We start from the raw sequence: 17601 nt of genomic DNA, 5'->3' as shown, positions 1-17601 counted from the left end.
CACAGAAGTTAAGAGACTTATGAAGGTCACACACACAACTGGTATCAGACGGTCTGGGACTTGAGTCAGTCCCTCAGCTGAACCACACTTCTCTCAACATGACACAGGAATCACTGTGGCATGTGATTGATAATCCAGAATGTCATCTGATGTCAGGTCGCAAATACATTTGCATAATTACCTCCTCAAACACAGCGCTGGAAAAATCTCCACATCGCAGTGTGCCGTCATAGCTCAGGGACAGTAGATGGGCTGGGTTGGTGGGTGAGAAGGAGAGGCAGCTAACATACCGACTGTGAGCATAGAAAACGTACATCGCATCTTCACTCTGCTGGGTCTGGAACAAAGTCGGGGGTGAGGAAAAGACACAACTAGGGAAAGGAGTGATGGTTGCTGTCTTGCTATCATTGAAGGATTTACATCGGAATTACACTCTGTCCGTACTAACTCTCAATGTGTTCACTCTCCCAGACAGGCAGCACCAGTAACATTTTATAATCGTGTGCGTGCGTGTGTGTTGTGTGTGTGTGTGCGCGCAACAACATGCCCTCATAGATGCCAGGATGCACATATGTAAATCAGAAGACACCATGAGTCTGTTCACTCCTTCCACCATGTTGAGTTCTGGGTTCAAGCATGTGAGTCCACTAGACAAGCATCTTTACCTCTGAGCATCTCACAGGATTAGAACCAACAACTTTGTACTGAAATTCTTCCCTTCTGAACATTCAGTTTAAAAATGCCAATGCACAGCTGGGCAGTGGTGGCGCACGCCTTTAATCCCAGCACTTGGGAGGCAGAGGCAGGCCTGGTCTACAAAGGGAGTTCCAGGACAGCCAGGGCTGTACAGAGAGACCCTGTCTCAGGGGAAAAAAAAAAAAGCCAGGGGCTGTTGAGTTGCTCAGTGGTTAAGAGCACTGACTGCTCTTCCAGAGGTCCTGATTTCTATTCCTAGCAACCACATGGTGGCTCACAACCATCTGTAATGTCATCTGATGCCCTCTTCTGGTGTGTCTGAAGACAGCTACAGTGTACTCATATAAATAAAATAAATTTTTAAAAAATGCCAATGCACAGCCACATTAATTCTACATGCCCAGCTAGTTTCCTCATAACAGAGCCCCCCCAAAAAAGAAATACGGCTTCTGCTAGCAGATGGCTGAGAGAACAGAGTCACTTGAGCTTATTGGTGGCAAGGGGGGACTGATAAAGCTAGTCCAGGAAACATGGCAACATACTGCCTCAAGGCCAGTCTGGTCTGGTCAACACACCAAGTTCCAGGACATCCAAGAAGTACACTGTAGGCAAGCGTCCTACTAACAGATTCATCCTCAACCCCTCCATTTTAACTAAGTCAGAAAATTAGTAATATGGGGAGCAAATCAATAAAAATAGGTATATTTTCTTATATATGCATAAAATCAAAAGAAATTCTAGACTCAGTTGAAATTTAAGGCATAAATAAGTGCTGTGACTGTAGTTCAGTTGGTAGAGTATTTGCCTCGCATGCTGGAACTCTGGGATGATAGAGACTTTTAAGAGCCTACATGCATGTTGATGTATCTGGTACAGGGGGAAGCCAAGAAGTATTGTATCCTCTAGAACAACAGTTACAGATGTTGTGAGCTGCCATGTGAATGCTGGGAATAGAACCGGAGTCCTCAAGTCCTCTGGAAGAACAGTAAGAGCTCCTAACAGCTGAGGGAGTGTCCAGACCTGGATCTTCAATTCTTTTGCCAAGCTTTACATACATACACATACACATGTGCACACATACACACACAAGCACAGTCACTCACTCACATAAAAGATAAAACAGCCTAGAGAGATAACTCATTAGCAAGAGCCCTTCCAGGTCAATTCCCAGTACCCACATGTCCTCTTACAACTGTCTGACATTCTACTACTTCCAGGAGATCCAACACCCTCTTCTGGCTTCTGTGGGCACCAGGTATGGAATACAGTACACAGACATACATACAAGGAAAAAACACTCATATATAAAATGTTTTTAATTGAAAAAAATAAATGTTAAGAAAAAAATCTTTTAGCTGGGCATGGCATGCTTCCCAGCACTTGGGAAGCAGAGGCAGGCAGAACTCTGTGATTTCATAGCCGGCTTGGTCTACAGAACTGTCAGAAAGAAAGAAAGAAAGAAAGAAAGAAAGAAAGAAAGAAAGAAAGAAAGAAAGAAAGAAAGAAAGAAAGAAAGAAAGAAAGAAAGAAAGAAAGAAAGAAAGAAAGAGAGAGAAAGATGAAAGAAGGAAAGAAAGAAAGAGGAAAGAAGGAAGGAAAGAAAGAAAGAAGAAAGAAAAACCTTACAAAATTAGCCAAGAATATGGAGGAAGACTTAACATTCAGATCCTATCAGACCCTATTTTGAACATAATTTTAAAACTCAGAGTTTAGCTGGGCAGTGGGGCACACGCCTTTAATCCCAGCACTAGGGAGTAGAGGCAGGTGGATTTCTGAGTGTGAGCACAGCCTGGTCTACAAAGTGAATTCCAGGACAGCCAGTGCTATACAGAGAAACCCTGTCTCAAAAACAAACAAACAAAAAAACCTCAAGAGTTTTCATGTGATTTTTCACATATACACTTAATGTCTCGCCAAATAATTATGCCAAGATGGCTACAGATATTCAAGCTAAAAGTGCTAAAGTTCTATAAAACAATTTTAAACTCTACCAGATTTCTAAAATTTAAAATCATAAAGCACAAAACTACAAATCTCAAGTAACATTTATAAATAAATGTTCTAGGCTATTTCTTTCACACATTTCCGTCAGGCAGACTTTAGATAACTTCCAAAAGGTAGTACAACAACTTACCAAATCCCAAAGTCCAATTTGTCCAGACTTGGCCCCAGCTGCTACCAAGGTTCTCACTTCTGATGGGTGGAGGGCCACGGAGGAGATTGCTCCTTTGTCTCCTTATGAACAGTAGCCTCACTGATGACCATTCCACTTAAATTGGCTTAATAGCTACAAAAATTGGTAAGTTAAAAATAAAAACAGGAGAAAAAAATGAAGAAAAAAAAAGAAAGAAAAACAGGGAGGCTGGAAAGATGGCTCAGAGGTTAAGAGCACTGATTGCTCTTCCAGAAGTCCTGAGTTCAGTTGCTAACAACCACATGGTGGCTCACAACCATCTGTAATGGGATCTGATGGCCTCTTCTGGTGTGTCTGAAGACGGCAACAGTGTACTCACATACATGAAATAAATTAATTTAAAACAAAGCCTCAACAGTCCAAATAAGTAAAAAATAACTCCTTATGACAGCAAGGGCTACACAGAGAAACCCTGTCTGAAAGAAAAAAAGAAAGAAAGAAAGAAAGAAAGAAAGAAAGAAAGAAAGAAAGAAAGAAAGAAAGAAAGAAAGAAAGAAAGAAAGAAAGAAAGAAAGAAAGAGAAAGGAAGGAAGAAAGAAAGAAAGAAAGAAAGAAAGAAAGAAAGAAAGAAAGAAAGAAAGAAAGAAAGAAAGAAAGAAAGAAAGAAAGAAAGAAAGGAAGGAAGGAAGAAAGGAAGGAATGAAGAAAGAAAGGAAGAGAGAGAGAGAAAGAAAGAAGGAAAGAAAGGCATACAAGGTAAATACTAGCAAATATCCAACTCCCAAGTGACAAAAGAAAACAAAGTCATCAAGGTAATTATTTTTCAATTATAAAATTAACTTTGATTATTTTAATGATGACAGCAAGCCTTTGGAGGCTACTACAGTTAAATTCAACATGCTTGTCCTGGAGACACAGCTTGGCAGAGGCAGCTACAGGGGATCCGCACTCTTGGCCCTTGTCCTGCTAGTAGCATGTACTACAAGTCCATAAAAGATTCAGCCTGGTCTACAAAGTGAGTTCCAGGACAGCCAGGGCTATACAGAGAAACCCTGTCTCCAAAAACCAAAAAAAAAGATTTTTAGAAGGCCGGGCGTGGTGGTGTACGCCTTTAATCCCAGCACTTGGGAGACAGAGGCAGGTGGATTTCTGAGTTTGAGGCCAGCCTGGTCTACAGAGTGAGTTCCAGGACAGCCAAGGCTATACAGAGAAACCCTGTCTCGAAAAAAAACAAAAAACAAAACAAAAACAACAACAAAGAAAGATTTTTAGAAAAAGAGTTCAGGGAACTGATTCAATGGTGTATAGTAAAAGCCATAAGGATGTCCCCAATGCATGGCTCACTAGTCCCATGTCTGGAACTCTAACCAACAGGCTATTAGCATATATGCACATACACACGCACACACAAACTAAACAGAAACTACCTCCAAACACCAAATGGGCAGGAGAAAGTGTGATGTTGTAACTGTGCAGACCCGCACGACAAAGGCACAGTGTGGAAGTATATACACGTTAGAGTTACACAGAACGCACACCATGTATTTAAATAAAATGTGAATTCCTGTACTCAGCACTGAGTATATACCATATGCCAAGCTGTCATAGGGCTGAGATAAACTCTGCCTTCATAAAGCTTCCACCCAGTGTCAGGCCAGGCCTATTGCTGAAGGTTATATCTTAGCAACTTCAGAAGTGAGGACTGCAAAGCCAAGGCCTGACTGCTTTCAGGTGATAATACTGATTTAAACCTGACACAATTTAGAATCACTTGTCAAGAATCACTTGGAGAGTCCAGTAGGTCTGAGGAATGTCTGTAGAGAATTATCTTGACTGAGGTGGGAAGATGCACCCACTGTAGTTTGATCTATTCCCTAAGCAGAGAATCCTGAACTGTGTAAGAGGAGAGAAAAGGCGGGGTATGATGATGCACAGTACAATGTGGCCTGGACAACTTCGTGGTACTTCATAGAGAGATGGAGAGATGGCTCAGGGGCTAAGGGCAGTTGCTATTCTTCACCCACAAGGCAGCTTACAATCAGTTCCCAGGGATGCAGCATACTCTTCCGGCCTCTGTGGGCACCAGACACATGCAGTGTGCCCTTATGTACAGGTGGGCAAAACATTCATACACATAAGCATTTCTTTTTTCTTTTTCTTATTTTTAAAGATTTATTTACTTATTTTATGTATGAGTACACCATTGCTTTCTTCAGACACACCAGAAGAGGGCATCAGATCTCATTACAGATGGTTGTGAGCCACTATGTGGTTGCTGGGAATTAAACTCAGGACCTCTGGAAGAGCAGTTGGTGCTCTTATCTTAACCACTGAGTCATTTCTCCAGCACAACTTTTTTTTTTTTTTTAATATATATGAGTACACTGTATCTGTCTGTACGCACACCAGAAGAGGGCATCCGATCCCATTACATATGGTTGTGAGCCACCATGTGGTTGTCGGCAACTGAACTCAGAACCTCTGGAAGAGCAGTCAGTGCTCTTAACCACTGAGCAATCTCTCCAGCCCCACGTAAGTATTTCAGATACATAGAGCCAGGTGTGGTGGCAAACACATTTAATCCTAGAAGACAAAGCAGAAGGGAGGGAGGCAGAGAGAGCTCTGCGAGGTTGAGGCTAGCCAGAATATACAATGAGACTGTTTTTTTAAAAAAAGTATATAAATGAATAAAATATGCATAAAATAGGGCTAGATACATAGAGCCAGGTGTGGTGGCAAACACATTTAATCCTAGAAGACAAAGCAGAAGGGAGGGAGGCAGATACATAGTTCAGTAGTACAGCACTTGCCTAGTACACTGTAGGCTTTAGTTCAATCCCTGACACTACAGAGAAAGCAAGCAAGCAAACCATTGTTAGCATAGAAATAGTACGGATGATTTTTTTCACTTTTCAAGGTTTCCTATAATAGTATCCATTACAGCTTTTATACTGCAAGCATCTCAAAGTATAAAACAAAGGTCAAAAGTAAAACAAAGCCAAGGAATTTTAACTTTTAATTTTAGCTTTTAATACTAGACAGCCCCTTCTTGGTCTTCTCATTACTTGTCTACAACATTAAAGGAGACCAAAGGGGCCAGGCGTGCCTTTAATCCCAGCACTTGGGAGGCAGAGGCAGGCGGATTTCTGAGTTCAAGTCCAGCCTGGTCGACACAGAGAATCTCGAAAAACCAAAAAGAAGAAGGAGGAGAAGGAGGAGGAGGAGGAGGAGGAGGAGGAGGAGGAGGAGACCAAAGGGCTAAGTGAATATGCATACATGAAATTTCCTTAGTACATGATCCCAAAAGCTGTAAGCCATCCCAAGTGATACCTGGCTCATCTCTGCCCATGTCTTCAAAGATGCTTTCAACAGTTCACTGTGGTCATCTTGGCTCTCAGGAATCATTTCTAAGGGTCCAGGAGGTAACAAAGGCTATCAAAAAGAAAAAGTAAACCATGGTTTGTCCTAGAATGTAAACTGAGAAGGGCTAGCGGCTCAGTCCTCATTTTCACTACTTTCCTTTCAGCACCAGAAACTGTGGCACACCGCAGTCATTCAAAATGGTTGGGCATCAAACAGTCCATTGTAGTAACCACCTGTAATCCTTTTTTTTTTGGTTTTGTTTTGTTTTGTTTTTTTGGTTTGGTTTGGTTTGGTTTGGTTTGGTTTTTCCCAAGACAGGGTTTCTCTGTGTAGCCCTGGCTGTCCTGGAACTCACTCTGTAGACCAGGCTGGCCTCGAACTCAGAAATCTGCCTGCCTCTGCCTCTCGAGTGCTGGGATTAAAGGCATGCGCCACCACTGCCTGGCCCTACCTGTAATCCTAGCACTCAGGAGGATGAAGCAGGGATCATGTTCAGGCCCACCTCAGTTACATAGTGATACCCTAGAAGTTACTTATAGGAGTGTGGGTGTTTGCCTGCTAAATGCCACACAGGAAAGGGTCTACCCAGCTGTTGTAATGATCCATGAATATTGTACTTTCTGCCTGTGTAAAAGTGTGTCCTTGTTGGATGTGGTGGTACATGCCTTTAATTCCAGCACTTGCAGGTTTGTGGTCACCCTGGTCTACAAAGCATGTCCAGGACAACCAGGGCTCTGTTACACAGAGAAACCCTGTATGGGAAAAACAAAAACAAAAACAAAACCAAGAGAGAGAACCCAGGGTGTGCAAGATATTGAATTTCCAGTTGTTACTTGGAGTCAGAAGCACCAGACTAGAAGGATGTGTAAATATCACTTCCTCAATTGCCTGTAAAAGAAGGGCAAGCTGCCTTGGGGAAGGTGACCTGCCAAGAGGAAGGTGACCTTCTCCAAAGCAGCTCCCAAAGCCAACAAGTAAAGTAAGGAAAATATCTTTTTGAATAACAAAGCGACCAGAGCTAGAGCAGAAGAGCTTGGTGGACTCAGATGCGGGAGGCTGTGGCAGCACAGACCTGGGAAGCAGGCACTGAAAACCACATGGAGAGTTTCAATGGCAGAAGTCAGTTTAGAGACTAGCTGAGAGACTGCCCCAGAAGAAGGCCAACAGCCTTCAACTAGAGAGGTCTCTGTCTCTTTATTAAACCTCAGGCAGATCCCCGAAAGCCCTGCAATACCCAGCAGATGTGATGACTCCCCCAAGCTGCATCGATGGAGCCTTTCTTCCGTAGTTCTCACTAGTCTACCTAGACTCTAGCTGGTCCAGACAGCTTCCTGCACTTAGGACAAGGTTTCATACCGCAAGTGACAAGGAGTGGCTGCAGAGGAGCTGTGACTATCTACATAACTAACAAGGCCAGCTGGGACTATCTTTTCTAAGTAGGCAAAGCTGAATGCTCCAAAATGGGAGCTCTTTAGCTCTAAGGACAGCCCTGTACAACTCAAATAAAAGGTGTCTGAGGACCACAGATATGACTCTGTGGGAAAAGCGATTGCTACGGAAGCAGGAGAGAGAACCTGCGCTCAAATCCTTAGCACTACATCTAATCAAACAGGACCACGGCCTTCCACCCTTGCCAAATTCAGTTCTTCTGACCGTGCGAGCCAGCCATCATAAAGCACAGCATGAGCCGGCTATCATAAAGCACAGCATGAGCCAGCCATCATAAAGCACAGCATGAGCCAGCCATCATAAAGCACAGCATGAGCCGGCCTGCAGGACTATATTCCTTTCCCTTGTTATCCATCAATCCAGCCACATGAGTGGGTTTTCTGGGAGTTTGGGTCCCAGTGTGGACTCAAGTGCACCATCCTTTGTCAACACAATTTAGTGACTTTTAATTAAAAAAGAGGACCATATACTGTGTCATTAACAGAGCTAAGAAAAACCTGAAGACAGAATTGAAATCCTCTTAGATACACGTCACAAATAATCAGAATTGTTTCACAGATGGCACCTGCTGGGCCTCTTGGACCCACAGCCTCTCCATCTGTAGGACAGATTCACAACAGTGAGTAGTTTCTGAAGTGACAGGGAGGGACAGATGAGACAAGCACCTAGTGTCTCAGAAAGAGCGGTGAGGGAGGGAGGGAGGGAGGCGAGATGGTGACTCGCTCCCTGGAACAAGGAAGCTCAGAGAAATTACTGGGAATCAAAGAAAACTGGCAACTGAATTAGTAATTAGGTCGAAGTGTTTTGTTTTGTTGCTGCTATTCTGGAGGACATCAGTTTAGTTCCTAGCACCCACACAGGACAGCTCTTAACTGCTTATAACTCCAACTCCAGGAGATGCACAGCCTCTTCTGGGATCCTCACACATATACACGAGTAGAAATTTTTAAAAATTATTTATGTATGTTATGTATATGAGTACACAGTAGCTATCTTCAAACACACCAGAAGAGGGCATCAGATCTTATTATAGATCTGATGATTGTGAGCCACCATGTGGATGCTGAGGATTGAACTCAGGACCACTGGCCCATCATCCCTCCAGCACCATGAGTAGAATTTTAAAAACAAGTTTCTGTGCCTGGCTTTCACAAAATTCCATCCCAGAAGTCTTGAAAGAGGCCGTTTAAGAAGAGAAGTCCTGTCTTTATCCCTGGCTAGCTTCCCATTCCTCCTGGGTCAGCTTCCTAGAATGCTGGGGTTAGTTATATGCTACTAACCCTAGCTTCTCACAAAGTATTTTACTGTCTGTGTAAGACACCTTCTTTATTTAATTTTATTTTATTACTATATTTTATTTATTTACATTTCCCAGTTTCCCCTCTGCAAGCGCCCTATCCGGTCCCCACTGCCCCTGCTTCTATGAAAGTGCTCCTCCCCCACCCACCTACCCATCCACTTCCACCTCACCACCCGGCATTCCTCTACACTGGGGCATAGAGCATTCACAGAACCAAGGGCCTCTCCTCCCATTGATGACAGATTAGGCCATCTTCCGATACACTTGCAGCTGGAGCCATGGGTCCCTCCTTGTGTACTCTTTGGTTGGTGCTTTAGTCCCTGGGAGCTCTTGGGAGACTAGTTGGTTGATATTGTTGTTCTTCCTATGGGGTTGCAAACCCCTTCAGCTTCGTCAGTCCTTTCTCTAACTCCTCCATTGGGGTCCCCATGTTCAGTCCAGTGGATGACTGGGAGCATCCGCATCTGTATTTGTCAGGGTCTGGCAGAACCTCTCAGGAGACAGCTAAATCAGGCTCCTGTCAGCAAGCACTTCTTGGCATCCACAATAGTGTCTGGGTTTGGTATCTGTATATGAGATAGATCCCCCAGTAGAGCAATCTCTGGATGGCCTTTCCTTTAGTCTCTGTTCCACATTTTGTTCCCATATTTCCTTTAGGCAAGAGCAATTCAAGGTTAAAAATTTGGAGATGAGTGAGTGGCCCCATCTCCCAACTAGGGGCCTTATCTAACCTCTGGATATAGTCTGAACAGGTTCTCCCTCCCCTTTGTTGGGCACTTCAGCTAATCTCATCCCTATTGGGTCCTGGGTGGCCTCTTGCTTTCCTGGCATCTGGTACTTTCTGGTGGCTAACCCCAGTTCCCCATCCCTATTGCTACACACCTCTGTTCAATTTCCTGACCCTCTGTGCATCATCCTAGTCGCCTCCCATACCTGATCCTGCCCCCATTTTTCCCTCCCCCTCCTTTCTTCCTCCCAAGTCCCTTCCACCCTCCATTTCCTATGAATATTTTGTTTGACCCTATAAGGACTGAAGCATCCACACTTTGGTCTTCCTTCTTCTTGAGCTTCATATGGTCTGTGAGGTGTATCATGGGTAGTCCTTTTTTTTTTTTTAAGATTTTTTTTTTTTCAGATTCCAAAGGAGCCCCATTTTTTTATTACAGCGAGCACACAAAGCTCTCTCCTTGCTGGGATAAGTCCTGTTCCCCTTCTCCAGGGTGACACATTTCCCGTCCTATCTGTACTTCCCATGTCGGTTAAAGTGTTTGTAGAGATAGCTGATCCGTTTGTTAAGGTTATGCAGGTCCTCAATGAACATCCTGCTTCCCACAAATTTCTTCTTTCGGACACAACGCTGCAATTCATTTCCTCTCCAGCCTCGAAGCCATACTGGGCCCTTGATCAGTTCTTTTGGGTGCTTCTCGAAATTCCCCAGGATTCCAATGTTGTCGTAGACGCCAAACAGAGCCCTCTCTCTTTCCAGCGATCAACCACTTTGGGAGGTGGAAGAGTGAGCCTTACGAAGGCCAACCGTGGGAAGCCCAGAGAGAAGCTTCGGCATGCCGAAGGCATCCAGCCCCACAGTCTCCTACTTGCCGCCCAAGGGACACTCCCTGCCATTACTCTAGCCTGTCCGCCTCAGTAGGGGCAGCAAACCAGCCGGAAAAATGGGGAGCGGGTATGAATCTCAAAGCCAAGACACAGATTACAGTCCCAGGCGGGACTCACACGGTAGTGACAGTAAGAGGAGCCATTTTGGGCCTTTAGATTTATTTATTTATTTATTTATTTATTTATTTATTTATTTATTTATTTAATATGAGTACACTGTAGCTATCTTTAGACACACCAGAAGAGGGCATCTGATCCAATTACAGATGGTTGTGATCCACCATGTGGTTGCTGGGAATTGAACTCACAACCTCTGGAAGAACAGTCAGTGCTTTTAACCACTGAGCCATCTCTCCAGCTTAAAGATTTATCATTTTTAAAAAAGATTTATTATGTGTACGGTGTTCTGCCTGCTTGTGCACTCGAATGCCACAAGAGGGCAGCAGGGCAGCAGCAGATCTCATTAGAGATGGCTGTCAGCCACCATGCAGTTGCTGGGACTTGAACTGGTGACCTCAGCAAGAGTGGTCAGTGCTCTTGAATGTTGAGCCATCTCTTCATCACTGTGTATTCCTTATTGAACTACCTGGTAACTGAAATCTCAGATGAACAGAAAATGAATCACCGGAAAGACAACCAACATCTCAGGAACACACATCTCCAACATCTCCAACAGCACACCCAAGGCCTGACACCATCTCAGGAACACACTTGGGGATCTTGAAACAAGAGGGGGATTTACTTTATAACTTATTAGAATACATTTCTAGGTGATTCTACAAAATAATGAAAAGCGGGAATGTCAGGTTTAATATTTCTGTAATTCCAAGCACTTGGAAGCTGAAGCAGGAGAACTGCCAAGAGCCTGGGCCTACAGATGAGTTCTAGGCCAGCCTATGCTTCTGAGAAATCATACCAAGCACCACAATAAAAAACAGTAATGATGATGTAAAGAGAACAAACTAATGAACCGTCTGATTATGTTATCTTAGCCAGATCCCAGTGTACAGGGCTACAATCCCAGATAATGAGTATGACACAAAAGGATCAAAAGTCCCATAGCCAACCTAGCCAACAAAGTAAGAACCTGTTTCAAAATAGAACATGAAAAGGCGGCTGAAAATCTGTCTCCTTAGAACAGTGCTTCTCTAGCATATGTGAGGCCCTAGCACCACAGAAAGATAAATAAATGCTGCAGTGTCTTCAAAATTTATACATTCTGTAGGCATTTATAACAATGCTTACACATCTTTAATTCTGTAGTTTCTATTCATTATATCCAAGCGAAAATCAGCTCATACAGCCAATAGTCTCACCTTAAGACATAATCTAATCCAACAGCTCTCAATGTACAGTTTCAGGCCAATAGCATCAGTGCTGTAAGAAATTATAGAAGGTGGGCTATGATGGTGAGCATCTTTAATCCTACCATTAGGCAGGTAGAGGCAGAGAGAATCTCTGTGAGTTCAAGGCTAGTCTGGGCCATGTACTAGCTGGGCAGTGGTGGCACACGCCTTTAATCCCAGCACTTGGGAGGCAGAGGCAGGCAGATTTCTGAGTTCGAGGCCAGCCTGGTCTACAGAGTGAGTTCCAGGACAGCCAGGGCTATACAGAGAAACCCTGTCTCGGGAAAAAGAAAGAAAGAAAGAGAGAGAGAGAGAGAGAGAGAGAGAGAGAGAGAGAGAGAGAGAGAGAGAATACATGTACTCTATATATAAACAGCTCATCTATGGGCGAGAAACATATGTGATTGGATCACATGTTTATTCTCTTGAGTTTCCTTCCACCTCAGCACTAATAATTGAATTATGTGCTATAGCCACTCTTTTTTGAAATGTTGAAAAATCAAGCTTTTAATTTGTATACTGATAACCAATATACAGCTCATGGTTTACAATTGTTTGAAATTGTTCCTTTTTTAGGTACTGCTAATTCTCAAATTTTACAATTAGTTATGCAAATACAACTCAAATTAAGAGAGAGTACTGACTGTCTTTGGACATTTAAGAGCTCATCCTGGACTGCCTGGACAAGACCCCTTAGGACAATGCCACAACAGATTTGTATATCAGGCAGATTATAGGCCTTACACAGGAACAATTGGCCATACAATCTCATTCTTTACATCATCAAAATAGTAATAGCTTGAGACAACAATTTGGTATTTCTAGAGACTGTACAATTTTTACCTGTACCACATAATGGTCTTAATCCTCAGGAACTTATAACTAATCAATTATTGCAAATGGATGATACTCATATTCCTGATTTTGGAAAAATAAAATATGCACATGTGAATACTGACATCTTTTCAGGCTTTCTAGTTGCAACTTCTTTAACAGGAAAAACAACTAAAAATGTAATTAGTCATTGCCTACATTGTTTTTCTTTTTTTTTTTTTTTTTTTTTTTTTTTTGGTTTTTCGAGACAGGGTTTCTCTGTATAGCCCTGGCTGTCCTGGAACTCACTTTGTAGACCAGGCTGGCCTCGAACTCAGAAATCCACCTGCCTCTGCCTCCCAAGTGCTGGGATTAAAGGCATGCGCCACCACGCCCGGCTACATTGTTTTTCTATACTTGCTGTTTCAAATCAGATTAAAACAGATAGTGGAACTAGCTATTACAGTCAAGCATTTGAGATGGTTTGTAGACAATTTAATATTACCCATGTTACTGGGATTCTTTATAATTCTCAAGGACAAGGTATTGTGGAGCTTTAAAATAATGTCTTCATAAAAAACAGAAAAGAGGGAATTACATCCCCATACACAACAGTATTTAAATCATGCTCATTTTATTTTTGAATTTTTAAAAGTTAGATGCCAAGGAACTCTCTGCTGAGTGTCTATAGCAACTAGACATACTTATTCCTATGTGAAATGGAAAGATCCACTTACTAGCATATGGCATGATCCTGATCAGGTATTTAATATGGGGGCAAGCTTCTATCTGTGTTTTTTTACACACACACACAAAAAAGATGGAGCCAGATGGCTGCCTGAGAGATTGGTTTGTCAAGTGGACACAGATACTAAGCCTTCCAGTAATTATGATACCAATGGCTCAAAATCTCTTTCAGCCAGCTGAGTTAACTTGGAGTGTAGTTTCTTTTCTTTTCTTTTCTTTTTCTTTCTTTCTTTCTTTCTTTCTTTCTTTCTTTCTTTCTTTCTTTCTTTCTTTCTTTCTTTTTTTTTTTTTTTTTTTTTTTTTGGACAGGGTTTCTCTGTATAGCCCTGGCTGTCCTGGACTTACTCTGTAGACCAGGCTGGCCTCGAACTCAGAAATCCGCCTGCCTCTGCCACTCCAGTGCTGGGATTAAAGGTCACCACTGCCCAGCCTGTGGAGTATAGTTTCCACTCCTACTGGAGAGCAAGTGCTTTCTATCATTTCTCAAAGCCACCCCCCCACCCATACACTGGGTGGCCAGACTTTGTGCTTGATCTTTGCCAATTAGCAGCTGAATTGAAGACCTGGGACATTCCCAAGAAAGCTCAACTATTCACCATGGCAGTTATTCATTGCTATGTGCATATTCATATGACCTCTGTGACTTAGGTCTGAATAGGAAAGAGTGCTCTTTTGAAGTCCAGTGGTCAGAGACGGGCAACTGCTCTTGAGCTCCTATTGACCTAAACTAGATACATACATCAAAAACTATGTATGTAGTCTAGTCTAAGACGGATAAGAAGGAGCAATATAGAGACAGACCTAAGATAGACATGGCTGCCTAGCCACTCTATACCCTAGACAAGATAATGGCAAACAAGTCAATCTTGTGCCCCTGTCCAGCTCATCTTTAAAAGACAGAAAAGGGGGAACTGTGCCCTTTCCCTAGCCTTGAGCAGGCTAAACACAAAGTATTTTATTATCAATTTCCTGACTACATTTATTTTGAGAAAGACAAGTGCATTCCAGGGCACATGTGTGGAGGTCAGAGGTCAGCTGTGGTCCTGTCCCACGTGGGTCCTGGAGCCCGAATCCAGACTGTCAGGCTTGGCAGTTTTGTTTTTACAGAGCCATCTCACTGGCTCTTTTAATTTTGAGACAGCCTTGGTAGCCAAGCCGGCCATGAACATACTGCATTTGTCTTCAGACTCCTAAATGTTGGGTTATAGATAAGTGTGAGCCACCTCACTCCACATAATAGGTTTTACAGTTCTCTTTTGCAGTGTTGTGAATACAGGCACTCCTATGCATGCTGAGCAGGTGCTGTGCTTCAGAGCCACACTGCCAGTCCTGTGGTAGTATGTTTACTAAATACTGTATTTAATCCTGTAAACTCATAAGCACCTTGGCTCAGGAACCAGAATGTCAGTATGTTAGATGGCGATATATACTCGCTTTTGTTATTGACAGACGGTGTATTTATCTACTAACAATAAGTATCACATCTTAAGACTCTATATTTCCTAAATAAACGTAGCTATAGTAGCAGACACTTAATGGGTAAACAGTGTAGCTATATAGTAGCATATTTATGTGTACATATATGTTGTGTGCTTTTCAGTCGGCTGCACGGCTCCGTGGGATGATAAAGAAGCGCGAGTCACCTGAGTCAAAGAGGTAAAACAGAAGAGGATGTGCTTAACATCCGCTGGACCGAGAAATGTTGCTGAGGGTTTCAAGTTTGAGACAGGGCTCAGGCCTCAAGCTTCTTACTGTCTTCTCAAGTGTTAGGGTCATGGGCATGTGCCACGTTGCCTGTTGCCTAGCTCACACATTTATTGTTCACAAAGATTGGTGACTCCTTGGAAGTCATGTGAGTCTGAAGGTTCTGGCATTTAGTGTTTGTAGAGGCAGAGGTATCAGGTTGGTAGCATGGGGGTTGTGTTTGGATAGTAAAGAGGACAGAGCCTTTAAAAGTGAACAAATCTGGGCTGGAGCAATGGTTCAGTGGTTAAGAGCAATGGCTGATCTTCCAGATATCCTGAGTTCAATTCCCAGCAACCACACTGTGGCTCACAACCGTCTTCTTTAATGGGATCTGATGCCCTCTTTCGGTGTGTCTGAAGACAGTGTATATATTCATATACACAAAATATATAAACAAGCTACATCTCTCTATGTCACCCTAATAACCTTAGAATCCTACTGCTCTGCTTCCGGAATGAGGGGTGCAGGATCTAAATCAGCACTTACACTGGATCCTGTAATATTGAGCCCAGTCTACTCCTCCAGATCTTCCTTTAAAGAACACCACTGCTTTGCAGCATGGCCTCGTGGGAAAGATCTGTATGTTCATAAATGCGATAAGGAATGGAAGACAAGGGACTGCAGAGATGGCTCAGTGGTTAAGATCTGACTGCTCTTCCAGAGGTCTTGAGTTCAATTCCAGCAATCCCATGGTGGCTCACAGCCATCTGTAACAGGATCCAATGCCGTCTTCCAGTATATCTGAAGAAAGCAACAGTGTACTCACATACATAAAATAAATAAATCTTAAAAACAAAACAAAACAAAACAAAAAAAGGGAATAGAAGACAAATAAGCATAAACGTCAATAGGCAGAACTTGAAAGAAATAACACAGGTGTTGGCATTAGGACCTGTGTTTGATTCCCAGCACCCAAATTAAAAGGCTGGCATTAGAATTCAAGCACAGGTGATGCAAGACAAGTGGAGTTCTGCAGCTCCATGGCCAAACTGACTACCCTGAACACAGAGCCCAGGTCCAACAGACGCTGTCTCAAACACAAGGGAGATGATGCACAGGTTAGGATGCTTGCCACCCAAGCCTAGCATCTTTATCTTACTCCCAGAGCCTCCATAAGGGCCATTTCTCACTATTGTCCTCTGATCATCATATATGGCATGGCTCACCCACCCCAATAATAAGAATTTGGGGTTTTTTGTTTTGTTTTGTTTTTGTTTGTTTGTTTGTTTTGTTTTTTCGAGACAGGGTTTCTCTGTAAAGGGTTTCTCACTTTGTAGACCAGGCTGGCCTCGAACTCAGAAATCTGCCTGTCTCTGCCTCCCCGGTGCTGGGATTAAAGGTGTGAGCCATCACACTCGGCAGAATTTGCTAAAGGTAGACACTTCTGTTTCTCTCAGGTTAACATTTAGTGCATAGTTGTTTACAAACTCTGAGGGGTTCTAACTTGAACTTCTTATTTTTATGTATATCTTTGGGGCTCCCCCCCTTAATTTAGATGGGAGGGTAATGTGGTTATAATCCAATAAACATTTTTAATAATAACAACAACAACAAAAATATTTTTGTCTACTCTGGCCTTCTAAAGCTTTTCTGCTTGTAAGCTTCGTCCTTGTTTGACTCATTGAAAATCCTCACTAAAGTTTGTCAATTTCCTGTCTTCACCAAGCAAGGACACAGGTGAAAAAATTTGATAATTATATTAACAGAACCTTCAAAGTCCTATATAATATTGTACTCCCTCCCAGAATTTTTACTGTGTAGACCGACTAGCCTCAATTACAGAAATCCACCTGCCACGGTCTTTCCAGTGCTAGAATAAGGGCATGTGTGTCCAAATCAACAATTGGCCCCTAAGGGATTCTCCTTTTTTTTTTTTTTTTTTTCTTTTGAAGAGTCTTCTCTTGTTGCCTAAGCTGGCCTACAAAACACGGCAATCCTCTTTCACCTTCCCAAATGCTGGGATTACAGACGTGACCCACGTATCCGGATGAAACACTTTACACTTCTAGCTTTTTATTTTTTATTTGTTTTTTCTTTTTTGTTTTTTCAAAACAGGGTTTCTCTGCGTAGCCCTGGCTGTCCTGAAACTCACTCTGTAAACCAGGCTGTCCTCGAACTCAGAAATCCGCCTGCCTCTGCTTCTTACTGGGATTAAAGGGGTGCACCATCATTTTCGGCCACACTTCTAGCTTTAAACAGTATGCACCAACAGTCTCTCCTAAAATGTAATAAATAAAATCTTTAATCCGAACCTTCCTGGACCTTACCAAAACCAAAAGAAACAACTGTCAGACAGGAGGACCTTCCAGTTCTTGAGCGGTTGAAGACGAGAAAATTGCCTTAGGAAAGCGCACAAATTTCAAGCTAGCCCTTTAAGCGATCAGCGCTCAGCC

General features: G+C 42.8%; 2 pseudogenes; both read right to left on the bottom strand.

Annotated features, from left to right (window-relative positions):
* Gm14018 (predicted gene 14018) lies at window positions 180–17601 on the bottom strand (annotated as a pseudogene).
* Gm14017 (predicted gene 14017) lies at window positions 10074–10709 on the bottom strand (annotated as a pseudogene).

Source organism: Mus musculus, chromosome 2 (assembly GCF_000001635.26).
Source record: "Mus musculus strain C57BL/6J chromosome 2, GRCm38.p6 C57BL/6J".
Classification (NCBI taxonomy): Eukaryota; Metazoa; Chordata; class Mammalia; order Rodentia; family Muridae; genus Mus; species Mus musculus.
This window is presented reverse-complemented; position numbering and strand designations above follow the sequence as displayed.